This window comes from Rana temporaria, chromosome 1 (assembly GCF_905171775.1).
Source record: "Rana temporaria chromosome 1, aRanTem1.1, whole genome shotgun sequence".
Taxonomy (NCBI): Eukaryota; Metazoa; Chordata; class Amphibia; order Anura; family Ranidae; genus Rana; species Rana temporaria.
Window position 1 is genome coordinate 162,054,405 of NC_053489.1, and position 16,844 is coordinate 162,071,248.

Genomic DNA, 16,844 nt, shown 5'->3' on the forward strand with positions numbered 1-16,844 from the left:
AAAGAACTGCAACAAAACGAATAAGGGGACTGGAAGACCTCATTTACGAGGAACAACTGCAAAAATTACGTTTATTCTCGTTGGAGAAGCTATGCTTGAAAGAATAAGTATCGGCCTAAACTGAGGAAAAAAATTTTTTTTTAGCTATTTTTTGGGGATATTTATTATGGTAAAAAGTAAAAAATATTAATTTTTTTCAAAATTGTCGCTCTATTTTTGTTTATAGGGCAAAAACTAAAAACCGCAGAGGTGAACAAATACCACCAAAAGAAAGCTCTATTTGTGGGAAAAAAAGGACGCCAATTTTGTTTGGGAGTCACGCCGAACAACTGCGCAATTGTCAGTTAAAGCGACGGGCAAAAAGTGCTCTGGTCTTTGACCAGCAATATGGTCCGGGGCTTAAGTGGTTAAAGGATAAGTTTACCTTTGTAAAAAAAAAATCTAAATGCAATGTCAGCTATCTGCTTGTACCTCGTATAAGCAGGCAGTTACACAACATCAGGAAGAAACAAAGAACTACCTAGAGCGCTCAACAGTGCCCTGGTAGTACATTGAGAACTACAAGCCGACAGTCGCAAAGGCTGTCGTTACTTATAATTCTCCCATTCACAGAGCTCTGAGAAAGGAATGATGCGACCAGGTGGATGGAGCCCTGGAGGGCCATGTTTGTAAAAAAAATTGTGACAGTGAGTTTGGGGAGAGAATTCTTGGCCCGCTGTCATAGAGATGGCGGGTCAAAGAGAGGCTGCAGCACTAGGAACATCTTACATGTTCCACCCTAATATGGGTGAAACATGTAACATGTTCCCAAAGGTGAACTTATCCTTTAAAGTGATTGTAAAGTCATATTAAGAAATCCTGTAATCCGCTCTGTTACAGGATTATATAATGTGCAGTGTGTGTGTTTGTGTAAAAGTATTGTGCAAAACACCTTATTTACAGAGCCGCTGGGTGCTCACGTGACCTCCAGAGGGCAGAGTTTTCCCACTGATGTCAGTCGGGAGGAGAGGAGGAGAGCAGTGGAAGGTCACGTGACCCAGCGGTGCTGTTAGTAAGGTATTTTGCGCAATAATTTTACACACACTGCACATTATATAATCCTGTAACAGAGCGGATACAGGATTTCTTAATATTAATGCTACACACTCCCGAATTGACAGGCAGGAAGGTGGGAGAGAGGAGAGCAGCAGGCTGACGGAGGCACATAAACTGACCATGCTAATCATGGATCAGCAGCCTTGATTACCTTGGTCAGCGCAGACAGGGGGACACAGGAACTGGCAGGATCAAAGGGGTATGACACAGCACAAGCACTGTGCTGTGTATCCTGCTTTAACCACTTAAGACCCGGACCATTATGCAGGTTAAGGACCTTTCCCCTTTTTGCGATTCAGCACTGCGTCGCTTTAACTGACAATTGCACGGTCGTGCGACGTGGCTCCCAAACAAAATTGGCTTCCTTTTTTTCTTACAAATAGAGCTTTCTTTTGGTGGTATTTGATCACCTCTGCGGTTTTTATTTTTTGCGCTATAAACAAAAATAAAGCGACAATTTTGAAAAAATGTTGCTATAATAAATATCCCCCAAAAATATATAAAAAAATATATTTTTTCCTCAGTTTAGGCCGATACGTATTCTTCTACCTATTTTTGGTAAAAAAAATCGCAATAACCGTTTATCGATTGGTTTGCACAAAATGTATGGGGCCAGATTCAGGTAGAATTACGTTACTCCGCGGCGGCGTAACGTATCCCATTTACGTTACACCGCCGCAGGTTTACAGCGTAAGTGCCTGATTCACAAAGCTCTTACCTGTAAACTTGTGGCGGTGTAACGTAAATCCGCTCGGCGCAAGCCCGCCTAATTCAAATGGGCGGGCACCATTTAAATTAGGCGCGTTCCCGCGCCGAACGTACTGCACATGCTCCGTCTGGAAAATTACCCGACGTCCAGCGCCATTCACAGACGACTTACGCGAACGACTTGATTTTTTAAATTTCGACGCAGGAACGACGGCCATACTTAACATTGCTTAGAACACCTCACCTAGGGCTCAGCCCTAATTTTACGCGGTGTATCTCGACGGAAACAACGTAAAGTTAGAGCGACGGGTAACGCGGACGTTCGTGAATCGCCGTAACTAGTCATTCGCATATTCTACTCCGACCGCTATGGAATCGCCACCTAGCGGCCAGCCTAGGATTGCATCCTAAGATCCGACGGTGTAATTCAATTACACCTGTCGGATCTTAGGGCTATCTATGCGGAACTGATTCTATAAATCAGCTGCATAGTTAGGACGGGCGGATCACAGAGATACGACGGCGTATCAGGAGATACGCCATCGTATCTCTTTTGTGAATCTGGCCCATAGCGTTTACAAAATAGGGGATAGTTTTATTGCATTTTTATTAATAATTTTTTTTACTACTAATGGCGGCGATCAGCGATTTTTTTTGTGACTGCGACATTATGGCGGACACAACGAACAATTTTGACACATTTTTGGGACCATTGTCATTTTCACAGCAAAAAGTGCTATAAAAATGCATTGTTTACTGTGAAAATGACAATTGCAGTTTAGGAGTTAACCACTAGGGGGCACTGTAGGGGTTAAGTGTGACCTCATATGTGTTTCTAACTGTAGGGGGGCGGGGCTGGACGTGTGACGTCAGTGATCGTCTTTCCCTATATCAGGGAACAGACGATCACTGACACTGCCACAATGTTTACATACACCTCTCCCCGTTCTTCAGCTCCGGTGACCGATTGTGGGACACCAGCGGCGATCGGATTCGTGGGTCCCGCGGGCGCGGTCACGAAGCTTCGGGACGCGAACGCACCGCCGGTGGCGCGCTCAAAACCCCACGGCAGGGCTTAAAGAGACACGTACAGGTACGTGATTGTGCCCAGCCGTGCCATTCTGCCGACGTATATCGGCGTGAAGGGGTCCTTAAGTGGTTAAAGGATCAGTATTTATTTTAATTTTTTTAGGGTAACAACCACTTTAACCTCCCTGGCGGTATTCCCGAGTGTGGCTCGGGGTGAATTTTCAGTACCAAAAGCGGTAACCCTGAGCCACACTCGGGATTGCATCGCAGGATCCATGTAGAGGTAACTTACCTTGTCCCCTGGTTCCTGCGATGTCTCCCCGCTGTGATCTGCGAGCCTCCGTGTCTTGCTCGATTCACAGTGCTAAGCTCCGTTCCCTGCGAGGGTTGCGATGCACAGGGGCGGAGTTCGGCGACAAATTCAAAAAGTAAAAAACACACAATACATACAGTACACATGTTGACCAGCGGTATTTTTTTACATAGTATTGATGCCCATTGATAATGAGATGAATTCATCTTCCTTATTGTGATACTTGTCCATTAGAATTCCGATATGTAAGATGTCCACGGTATCTGCTTAAGGGCATCCAGTCTCTAAGATGGCCGCGGCTCCATTTCCGCTTAGTAATGTATATAAACGAGTATAGCCTAGCCAATCAGCAGCCTCTGATGAAGTCACGTGTCGTAACGTAACGCGTAAGGGCTGAGCTAGACGTGACCGGAAGTGACGCGGAACCCCGTTCGTCTAACCGGAAGTATTGTATCTGGCGTCTGATGTTTTTAATGCTTGAAAGCATATTATAGTCTTGAATTAAACTCCCCTTTGTTTTGACATTCTTCACGATGGGAGTCCCCTGTGTTTTATTCTCCTTTTTGTCACATTGATCTGCATCCCTTGGTGAGCCTCCATTTTTTTGAAGACCAGTATTGCGGACCATAGCTGAGAGGACGCAGCAGCTGCCACACACTCGATCCGAGGATCTATTCAAAGTGTTTTCCCCACATCAGGGAGGTAAGCGTTCTGTGAGCCCAGCGTTTTGTGAAGACTTCTATTGAGTTATCATCATCTTATGATTCACTTCGTTGCCAGTTGTTCATGGATGAAATTCATTCACTTATTTGGACATTTTGGTCACAGCTAAATTAGATTCAGTTTCACTTTTATATTATTGGTTTACCCATTCACTCAGGATACACCTTTCAGTGGTGGTTCTTATTTATTGCCTTATGTGTTACTGAGTCTTATCACCCAGTGTATTATTGCGCTCATCACCTTTGTATACATACAGTACACTGTAATCTTACAGATTACAGTACTGTATCAAATAATTAGACATCCCCTTTGTCCCTAGTGGCATGTCCAGTGCCCTGCATCCAGTTTTATATTATATATACTGTTCTTTCTGCCTGAAAACTGGAGATTGTCCATAGCAACCAAAAAGTGTCCCTTTACATCAAAAGTGGTTTTAGATTAGCTAGAAAACAGCGATAATAAATTTGAATCACTTGCAGAATTCAGAGATAGCGATTTGCGGGGAAATTCATCATCAAACACTAAAAGTAATGACAGCGACAATTCTGCAACTGAGCAAATTTCAGTGTTTTTGAATTGATTACATTATTGAATAATTTTTATTATTATTATATTATTATGTGTTATAATTATTTATAGTTATTTATTATATTATAATTTATGATTTTGTGTTTCAAACTGTATCATACCTAGGATGTCTACTAGACTCTTGTTAGGACAGATTTAAGTGAATTATTCCTAAGAATTACAGTCCTACAATAAAAAATGCCAAATTTCCATGCAAAACGATTGTACCACTTTCAGCATCAAAAATCTGACATAATCATACAGCCAGGGAGGTTAAGTACTGGATTTGAAAGTCTAACTATCAACCCACCAATGGAGAGGAGATGGCAGCCATTCAACATGGTTGTTTGAGCCTGTAACAATCTCATATCTATGAGCCATTTCTACCACTACTAGCCTACTAATATTGGAATAAATAGTGATTTGTCAGGTTAGTTAACCTGCCCAATTACCTAATATCCTTAGGGATAAGCAGCGCCAACAGCCCTTTGCCATCACCACTCTCCTCTCCAACATCCCCAACATACAGCCATGCTTTTTTCTGCTTTTCTACTATATGTCCATACGATGCTATTTGATAAAGAGAATATATTTGATGAATACCTGGCACAATCAGTTTACTCAATCTATCCAATTGGTTTAAACTGGACTTAAATCTAGGCAATATGTATGAAGGTACGTCACAATGACATGTGTATACCCTGGATATGGAGACTCATATGCTAGGCAACAGATGTGACATTATGGTTAGTGACATTCATCAAGACCATAATATACTAAACTGTATTCTTTTGGGATCTCCTCCTCATGATCACAAACAGGACCAAAGCTGCTAAATGTTGTAGAGTATAAGGCACAAGTGATAGCTCTAGCACATGATTTCTCCTTAACATTGAGTATTTTCTTATTCATCTTCTGTCTTTGTAGAGTTCTGACCTAATGCACCCCTTCTCCTAATGCACACACAACTGCACAGTGCAGAAGCGCATTTTGATGAGAATTGGGATTCTTGGCTTTAGTAGGATCGCACCGAAAGGCCGAGTAACACCAGATGCATCTATGTGAGAACTGTGGAAGCTTCTACATTTTCATGCACAATCCATTTTAGTATGCAGCTGCATAATAATCTTTCCCAAACACCATCATAATATCTCTGTTTGCTCACTAATAAAATGGTATACATTGACACACACACAAGAGCAATCTTCTTCATTAGTGTCTGCCTATCTGCCAATTATTATGCCGATTAATGCTGATCAAGCTGCTCATAAATTCTAATCAGCTTTTCCATGGTCTTCTAAAGCTCGCAATACTCTTTACAACCTGACTGTACAATATCTGTGCCATTTACTTTAGATTTTCCAACTGTGTAACATGAGGACCTTTCTAGGCCAGTCAAATTGATTGCCAATCAAATCACCATTATCACGTATATCTGTGTTAGAACACCCTTATCTGTCAGCCTATAATATTTATCAGTGCTGCTTGATCCACCATGTTTAATCATTTTATACAGTATACTGTATGTCAATCCTTGTTTGTCTCTCTGTCTTTACAAATGCCATTCAGTCTGCCCGATGCCATTGTCCATCACCCAAGCCTGTTAGAGGAAGACAAATTGATTGCCAGTCAGTCAGCTTGCCAGTTGTCCTATGTCCATTTATAAGGGTGTCAATGCCAGTCAATCTGTCGGATCTAATCAAACGATTTGTCAAACCAGGCATTCTGTTCCTCTTTGTATGCAAATCCGCCTTTGGCAATACCATTAAGGCTGTCTGTCTTAGTAATCTGCCATTGTCAATGCCAATGATTGCCAATTCAGAACATGTGAAATAAAAAAAAAGAAAGAGCAATGTGTAGAGCAAGATAGCATCCAGGGTGAGAAAGGAGTTGGGAAGGTTTTTGGGCTCTCTTGTGATACAATTGGCTGACATGTCTCCAGGGTTATTTTTCCGCTTCAAAATGTATTCATTAACCCTTAACACACTGCTATACACCCTTACATTTGCATTAAATATGGATCACATACATTGCAATACATGTTCAAGCTGACCAATTGCATCAACATGCTCCCTCTCTGGCCAGTCACTACCATACTGTGCAAATTGCCCATAACTTTCTTATATACTACTTTAATGGACATATAGGGGTTGATTTACTAAAGGCAAATAGAGTATGCACTTTGCAGAGTGCAGTTGCTCCAGAGCTTAGCAAATGAGGTAAGGCTTCACTTTGCAAAGAATACCCAGAGGCGATTCAGTTCGCATGTGCTGCGCTATATAAGTTTCTCACTCACTCACCCAATCACATGCAAGGAAAATACAAACAAAAATGCATTTTTTTCCTGCACATGATTGGATGATGGAAGTCAGCAGAGTTTCTGCTCATTTACCAAGCTATGGAGTAACTGCACTTGCAGTAGTTAATCAACCCCATAGTGCCACTATAGGGCAGACAGACACAGCTGGAGGAGGGCGACAGATTCACATATGGTCACTGATCTGCACTTTGTCTGTGTTTAAATTCAAAAAGCTTCTATACATAACAGATGGGGTGTTTAACCACATGTTAACACTGAAAATTCTAAAATAAACCACTGCACACTACTATACACCAGTACATAACTTTTCGTTCACATACATTGCAATACACGTTCAAGCTGTGTCAAAGTAATCCCTCTAAAACCAGTCCTCAGAAAATGACAAATTCTTACCAGTTTATTATTAAAGAACCTTTCCCAATTGAGTGACAGAGGCATACAAGTCTGCTGCAGCACACCTCAGGGAACAGCATGAGGACACTTGAGCCATTTCTATGAAGTACAAGAGCTCCTTCATTATGTGATGTGAGAAGATAGTCATAACAAGTCTTCCTACTCTGCCTTCATTAGCCCTGGAAGCAAGACAGAATAGCAGCCATGTGACGACTTTATTAAAGGGGTTGTAAAGGTTTGTTTATTTTCTAAATACCGTATTTATCGGCATATACCGCGCACTTTTTTGCCCTGAAAATCAGGGCAAAACCGTGGGTGCGCGATATACGCCGATACCCGATTTCCCGCGCAGAGTTTGAATACTGCGCCGGCATATACCGAGCGCAGTACAATCGTGTACAGTCGAGCAGGCTCGGCTCCTCTCGCGCTCACGTCCTGGACGTACAGGACGTGAGCGCGAGAGTAGCCGAGCCTGCCCCACTATACACGAGTGTACTGCGCTCGGTATATGCCGGCGCAGTATTCAAACTTGGCGCGGGAAAGCGGGGATCGAGCGGGGAGGACGCCGCAGAAGGACGCCGGACCCGACGAAGAGGACACCCGAAGCCGCAGACGGTGTGTGTCCGTGTTCATCCGATCCGCAGACGGAAGAAAAAATAGGGTTTTCTTCCGTCCGCAAAATCGGATCTTTGCGGAGGCGGGTGATTACAGGTGTCAGCGGATGTTCATCCGCTGACACCCGCAAACACATAGGGACCCATGTATGTCCCTTTTTCATCCGCAAACGGATGGATGAAAAAGCGGACATACGGTCCAGTGAGAAATTCAGACAAAGAAAAAAAAAAAACATTTAGAAGGGAAATCGAAAGAAAAGGTAAGTAAACCAACAATACACCAGCTTAAAGGAACCAATTTAGAAAATAAAAAACAAACCTTTACAACCCCTTTAATGTCAAATTATTAGGTATTTAGTGATAATATTTGATTATAAACAAACTGGTTATGTCATACAAAGATGATTTATAGTGCACTGAATGATCGGTGATCATTAGCATTCACATACACTTTAAGGCACCACGCACACAGGACTTCAAAATGCCGCTTTAACAGTCGTTTTACTTTACTTTACTTTTACTCTAAACGCCCCTCTATGTTCGTTTATGTGTCCATGCCATAATTCTTAATGAACCTAAACTACCAAAATTACAATAACACAACGTTTTTCACTAGTATTTAGCCACACCAAAGCTCTCAAAAGAGTTCTCCTTAGTAAAAGAAACCTTATCCAGAGCAGAGGATATGTACTGTTATAATGGCAAGTTGCTAGGTCAGAAGAGGTGAGGGAAAAATGGCAAATAAGGTATTTAAAACCCTGATGCATTCATAACATGTTACATGAAAGGTGAACTTATCCTCTAACCACTTTGTGCCACCACATCCCAGCCCTTTTAAGAGGTTTCAGATGCTGAAAGGTGGGGCCGGATGTATGATCATGTAACTTCCGTGATTGGCAGTCTTGGTGATCACATGACCGGAAGGCTCCCAATTGCAAAAAGCAATTGGGAGCTGTTAGCTGCTGGTAACTTTTCCTGGGAGTGTGCAGGGCGCGTGCTCTTGGCACAGCTGTGTCTGCTAACTGGTACATAAATCTTCAGCCGCTCGGCTGACGGCGCCTAGGGGTTAAATGCCTTTACTTATCACTTAACATAGGCCCAGATAGCAAGGATAACTTTCCACATATGTGTGGCAGTGTTGAATTGTAAGTCTGTTAACTTGCTGCACATTTTCACTGGCAAGTTGTATACTTGCAGAGCACTAGAAGCACAAGTTTTAGTTGATACTTTTCCAATTTGTAGCAAATTTACATTACAAGTCTCTAGCAAGGGCAAAGTTGCAGTGGTGAGTCTACAGCAAGAGCTCTGCAATTCAGCCACAGTGCCCCCTGTGGTGGGATGACTATTGCACAACATAACTGAACCAGAACTTGCAGCAGACATGCAGAATATCTGCAAAGAAAGTCGATCTGGAGTCATGTAATGTGCACTTGCTGCAAATTTGTGAAGCCTGGTAAGTCTAGCAATGGCTTAGCAAGTCATTTTCAAACGTGCAGCAAAATTGCTTGCCATCTGGCAGTGATCTTCCATCACATGGATCTTTATTCATTGTGATATTTGGAATTCAGCTCAATGATATGTGTTTTTAAGAAGCCTGTGCTAGTCCGAACTGTGGTTTTAGGGCTTGCCAGACTATTTTTTATCAACGCATAAGTCAAAGCAAGGTCCTTTACATCAGGTTCTCCCATGCAGGGTTTTCAGTTTCACACAGCAAAACAGGTAGCAGAAAATGAGGAGCAACTTGGCTCCCTTTTCAGCAGCAACGCTGCTATTTTCACTGATCCCTCAGACCATCTCACCCAGCTTTCTTAGCCTTCTGGCCTTTCCTGACTCACTCAGCTCCCTGTTGTACTGACCCACTCCTGGCCTCTCATTAGGGGTTCTCCCAACATTCTGGACTCTCTCACTCCTCTAGGAGTTCCAAATTCCTTCAGTCCCTTGGGCTCCACTAGTAGGCTCAGCTCGCCCAGTCCAATAGACATGGAATCTCTCCAACTTGGAGTACTGTCTCTTGAGTAGAGCACCTAGATCTTTAGACAGGATCACACACCAGTCTTCAAACAGAAGCATGTCTCCCACCTGGCTGGAGCCCTGAACTATGCTCAATAGTTCATATAAGGGCTGTGTGCACCTGGACACTCACCCTGCTGGCCTTCAACAAGACTTGGACACTGAGTTGGAGATTTCTTCCCTCCCATTATAACACTTTGAAATCTCCAAACTACGGAGCCTAATCTGGGAATACCAAAATCTGGAGAAATCCATAAAACAGTTTTCTCCACTCATAATCTATACTCCGGAGTCTTGCACTCTGCATGTGTGTGAACCCCGTGTCCTTTTATGACCGTTTTTCACTAGTTTTTGGCTAGGGTCAGTGTCACTACTGGTAGCATGAGGAGATACCTGAAACCTAGAGAGGCTACACAGGCAGTCCAACTCTTCCAGGATGGCACATCGATACTTGCCATTGCCAGAAGGTTTGCTGTGTCTCCCAGCACAGTCTCCAATAGGAAACAGACTTCATGAGGGTGGCCTGAGGGCCCAATGTTCTCTAGTGGGCCCTGTGGAGCTCGCTTAGCCTTTGCCATTGAACACCATAATGGGTAGGTCTGCCACTGGTGCCCTGTGCTTTTCACAGATGAGAGCAGGTTCACCCCGAGCACGACAGACGTAAAAAGGGTCCAGGAGAAGCCATGGAGAATTTTCAGCATGACTGGTTTTGGTGGTGGGCCAGTGATGGTCTGGAGAGACATATTCATGGACGGACGCACAGACCTCAGACCCTACGCTGGTGCAGCGAGTCCTGGGTTCCTCCTTGTGCACAACTATACCTGGCCTTATGTGGCGAGAGTATGTAGCCAGTTCCTGGAGGATAAGGCAATTGATACCATTGAATGGCCCCCACGCCCGCCTGACATAAATCCAATAGAACGCCTCAGGGACATTAGGTTTTGGTCCATCTGACGCCACCAGGTTGCATCCCAGTCTGTTCAAGAACTCAGTGATGCCCTTGTCCAGATCTGGGAGAAAATACCCCAGGACACCATCCGTCGTCTCATTAGGAGCATGCCCCAACGTTGTCAGGCATGCATACAAGTACGTGGGGGCCATATAAACTACCGAGTACCATTTTGAGTTGCTGCAATAAAATATCAGCTTTGATTTTCAGAATGACGCTCTTGGAAAAAGTCCGAACGGACGAAACGTCAGAGCGCTGCTATCCAGCACCCGACCGGAAGTGACGTATGCGTTCCACTGAGTGAGGAACTAGGAAGTGACAGCTACAGGAAAGTCTCCAGAGCGGTCTTCAGGGGTCCACACTAAACAGTGAGAAATGCAAAAGAAACATCCACATTTATTTATGTGCCTGACTTAATTTATTTTTCTGGTACGCATGTTTTTATGAGGGGACTAGTGTATATCTGTTTTTTGGGGTGACATTAAAAATTCAAAAACGATATTGCACTATATGGTTTTTTCATTCCCTCATACACCTGCGGACACTACACCCGGGAAGTGAATATAATAACGGTGATCAAGATAGGAGAGGGGTATGCCGTTTCCAAACGTCTGAAGGTGACACGTGAGGCGATATATATGGAAATGCGAGTGTAAAGAAACCATCTGGTGAGTGTTTCCCCCGAAGGGGACCCTATATCCCCCCACGTGGTGAATGCCTTTTTGGTGATTGGAGCACATACTTAAGCTACATCTGATCGGGTCATCCTACACAGCTTTTATCTTTTTTCAAACCAGAGGTTTGCAGCGCTGCTGCAGGACTATTTACATGCTCTGTGTGGGCTGTTTTTATTTTTCTGCTTTTATCAAGTGACATTTATTTTAAGCAGCTGCTTTTATTATTATTTATTGTGTTTTATCTTGACAGATTTTTTATTGCTTGGACTTTGTTGTTTATTCCCAAAGCGCAGGGTTGTACTATCAATAGAGGGCCACCAATTAGTACTTTTTTTTATACTTTGATTTTCAGAATGTCTTTGAATTCAGCCCTCTGTAGGTTGATCATTTTAATTCCCATCAAATGATGGAAATAATTTTCTTAACACATTACCCAGTCCATATCAACATAGATATGCAGCATGATATTTTTCCTCATTGAGATGTGTTTTCATACTGTTCCTTTAATTTTTTTGAGCAGTGTACAAGTGGAGAAAAATATATAATTAGGCACAACAATCATCCATAACATAGTGGGAAGAATCCAGTAGCTTGCTTTTTTTTTACATCCGTACATCAGAATAGAAACCATGCAATAAAATACAAAACTGAAATATTCAATTTGCGAGTGTTCAACTCCACCTGATCACAATAATACGTGTTTGTAAATGTATATAGCCAACTTGGTATAGGGCAATTACAGTGTCCCCTCCCCCAGGCCTGTTTGAATTTTTTTTTCCTGAAGCAAATATGGAAAACCTATCACTGCATTGCCTGTCCCTGTTGATAGCAGACAGATTTTTGTCTGTTATGGCCCCCAAGCTGTTTTTTTTAATCTGTTACATACATAAAACAGACAAATCTTAATCTCTTCAGCTCAAGAAGGTTTAGCCCCCTTAATGACCAGGCCATTTTTTATAGCGTCTAAAAAAAACTATAGGATAATTTTTTTATGGCATTTTTTTTATAAATGTATTTTTTTTACTAGTAATGGTCGGCGATAAGTGACTTATAGCGGGACTGTAATATTGTGGCGGACAAATCAGACACTAAGTGACACTTTTTTGGGGAGCAGTGACACCAATACAGAGATCAGTGCGTAATATACAATGTAACTGTACCGGCAGGGAAAAGGTTAACCTCAGGGGTAATCAAAGGGTTAACTGTGACCCTAGGGAGTGATTTATAACTATGGAGGGGTGCTTGTAGTGTAAGATGACCAGAGATCCATGTTCCTGCTTAGCAGAAACACAGGATCTCTGTCTATTCCTGTCACAGAACAATGATCTGCCTTGTTTACATAGGCAGACTTTTTTCTGTCTGCCTCTGGAATGTTCGGCGGGTCCGCCGATGGTGCATGTGCACACCCCAGGAAACAAAATTAAGTACAGGTATGTGATTTTGCGCTGAAAGGCTACCCTGCCACAGTACATACAGTATGCATGGGGAGGTCCGGAAGCAGGTAATGAACTTCAACTCTCAAAATTACAACATCATGTTAAAGCGTATATGAAATGTTAGTAACTTGGTTAATATGTACTTTAAGATCAAACTTGACAGAGTTTTGACTTGAACAAAGTTTTTCACTAGTATCCCTAGTTCTCCTTTGTAAAGGAAACATTATCCAGAGCGCAGGATATGTACTGTTGTAATGGCAAGTCGCTAGGTCAGAAGAGGTGAGGAAGGAAGGCAAATAAAGTATTGTACTTAAAAACCCAAGGGATCAACTACCACAAATGATTCTATGAACGCGCCGTTACCTCCAGATGGGCACTTTAACCATGTAGTAAACTATACAATAAAGAAAGAAAAGGTCAAGTGCAACACTACTGTACTAAGAAAAGCATATCTAATGCCAACATCCTAAGTCTCTAGATATGGCGTGAACAACAATAAAAGGTCTAAACCACTCTGAAATGTAAAATAGTTTAACTTCAATAAATATGTTTAAATTATAAATGACCTGTAATGGCAGATTTTTTTACATCCAGAGCTCTATAGTGCTAAATTGCAAGTCTCTTCATAGCAATTACAAAGCATTAATTGTATAGAAAAGGGGCAGAGATCCAAGTTTCACACAGCCAGGTATGTTTCCAAGTTGCAAATGTTACACTGGACAATTAACCTCTGTATCTGATGGTAACAGATCAGACATTTTTAATGAGTAAGCAGACAAAAGTTATGTTGGGATCCTCATTAACAACTTTGCATAAACTCATACCCTACTTATATATCATGTACATTATTGGGCTATTCTGCAGTGATAGGGGAACATGCCCATAGCACTGCAGCCCTCTTGGTGTCCTTGGTTGGGAAATTGCTTGTGTTTAGTTCACAACTATTTTTTGCCATAGAACTTTTAAATTGTTTAGGGCTCGGATTGCAAACCTTAATATCCAGTGGGGATAACCTGGTTTCCAAAACAATCTCAAGCAAAATAGGCTCTTAAGGCCATCGCCAGAGTCCATGTTCATATGAATTCACATTAAGAAAATATTACATTTATAGTATTTTAATTGAAGTGGTTCTAAAGGGATTGTTCTTCTTAATAAACATGACATACTTACCTGGGGTAACCCGCAGGCACTCCTGTCTCTCCCTCCTGAGCCAAATGCCTCATAGCAAGATGCTTGCTTTGGGGACACTCATGCAGGCTCTCAGGAGCCACGCTGTGTGTGTCCATTAACACACATCAACTGTGGCCAGGACATGTTCCAACTGTGGCCATATTGGGTCAACGATGTCCCCACACCTTTGTGTACTTGTAGCTGCAGAGCAGGAATGCTTTGACCGCAGTTGATCAGGTGGAAGTAACAGCTTCCCCATCCCTAGTCACAAATTGTATTTTAGGCATTTTATAGCACTTTAGTATTTACAAATGTATGCATACTTCTTTTAACCCAAGTAGTTGAAACTGTTTTTTTTTTTTGTCTAGCTGTAGTGTGCTATTAATTTTTTGTTCTGCTTTGTATAATGCCCTACTAAAGTGCACCCTTCCACCTTTTACCTGGTTTTAAATTGTTCCGAGCAGTTTCCGTTGTTGCTCAATGCAGAAAGATACCTTAAACAATGTGGGACTTCTGATGTGTTAAAGTACCTTTAAATGGTATACAGTATAAACACACACACGCAAAAAAAAACAAAAAAACTAATTTGCTTTCTTTTAGCAAAACACACAGCTGGAAACAATACGTTAGTCCTGTTTATCTATAAGAAAAAAAATAATAATTAGGCCTCATGCACCCTGGACATTTTTACAGCAGCTGTTTTTGGCTTCAGACTTTCTACAATCAATCAATAAACTTCCCATCATGTTATCCTATGAGTCCATGCACACACAGGCTGTTAGCAGTTTTTGGCTGGGGCATTTTTTGGCTTAAAACCACCCCGAAACTAGAGGGTTTTGAGAAGAGTTTTTAAGCTGTAAAAAAAAAAAAAAAAAAAACATCCGTCATAAAAACACTGCTAAACGTTCAAAAACACAGCTCACCAGCGTTTAAATAAAAAAAATAAAACTCTGCAAAAAAACGCCAAACGTGGAAAAACCAGCGCTAAAAAACCTTTGAAAAGCTCACGGCAAAGCTACTAGCATTTTTATAATGTTATTTCAACGTGCAGTGTGCACAAGGCCTTAATCTTGTCAGAAATTAAGCATGGTCATGTGTTATACGTACACTTCCTCCATTATCTTTGAATGTTTTTAGTTCTAATCATGGACTACAGAAAGATTCGCCTTTTTCTTAGAGTTATTTAGCGAAAGAAACTGGGCAGAACGGACACTGTCCACAAAATGCTGTGTGTTGTCAGTTCACAAGTGCATTTCTGTGGACTCAGTGCTGTCACTGTCAGTCACCGGCTCTCTTGTCTGCCCCCCTGCGCTCACTGGAGCGATAGGCTGTGAAGGGGATGGGAATGGCTGGCTCAGCCTCTCAGAAGCTCGCCGAGGGGCTGAGCCAGGTGCCAGTCCAGGCATTGGGGTGGATCCAGACCTTTTCCCAGCCTGGGGACTGACTCTGCCATCAGCCAACCATGGCCTTCAGCCCACTTTCTGCTGAAAACTGTCACAGCAGTACAGAAAGAATCTGTGATCCACAGTACAAGTACAGCCAAAACAAGCTTTGGTTGTACTTCAGCTTTAAACGCTAGGTTCACAACTATGTGTTTTTGCAGGCCTCGTTTGCGGCCCAAACAAATAACTGGGCTGCTGTGCCTGTAAAAAAAAAAAAAAAAAAAAAAAAAAAAAAACAACGTGCGTACACCTTTTCAAAAAACGGAGCCGCATGAAAATTGCATGGTCGAAAAAAAAAAAATTCCCTGAAGTTCCCGCACCGCGATTTTTCAGCAGAAGTGTCCTAAAGGTCCATTTGTCTGTTTCAAAGCATTGTATTATTACTCCAGAATGAACCAAAATCAGACATAAAGGAATTTTTCCAACGCAGCAAACCACAACCCACAGTAATGCATTACCATGCGTTGTGGTGCGCTGAATTGACCGTGAATGGTGCCACAACATGCTAATGCACGTCAAGTTCATTCCCGCCATGCACCACACTGGGGAGGTCTAAATGGGCCATAAAAAGGCATGAGATTGGGAAATGTGCATGAATTGGGCAGATGTACTGCCCATTTCCCCTCCTTCATATAAGCTTAAAGCTGGTCATACACAAAAAAAATAAATAAAAAAAAAGTATTCTGTCTACCAGACTGATTACTTCATTCACACAAACAAGATGAATGGAGGAATCTCCCACTGATGGGACACTGTATTCCGACAGCTGCATTCGCCACCCTCAGAATACACTGATCAGTGTCTAATCATGAATGTCTTCAACATATCGATCAAATGAAGTAGGGACTGCCAGACACTCATCAAAATGCGTCGGTCCCTGCTGGTTTTGATCAGTGCATGGCCAGCTTTAGGGGGAAAATGCCATCTCCTGATAGCCTGCTCATAATATGGTTTGTTTTGTTTTCTTTACAGACATGGGTAGTTTCCATGGTAGTTACTGCCAGGTCTTTTACGTAAAGTAAACTCTACTTGGCTACATTAAATCTTTAGGTAAAGCAGTCCCTTAAAGGGTCACTAAAGGAATTATTTTTTTTAGCTAAATAGCTTCCTTTACCTTACTGCAGTCCTGGTTTCATGTCCTCATTGTTCGTTTTTGCTTTGATGTTGCTGTAAATCCTCTCTGTTCTGGACACTTCCTGGTTGTTTCCTGATCACCACAGTACTGGGAGATTTCTCACGGTGGTGACTAATCAAGGAGGTGTGATTACTGTGTGTAAAACGAAACTAGATTGGTGCTGAGGAGTTTTAGACAAAGCATCGCTGCCCTCTATTGGCTAACTGCCCTCTAGTGGCTCTCTGTACATCAGAGAACCAGCAAACAACAGCAAAAACAAAACT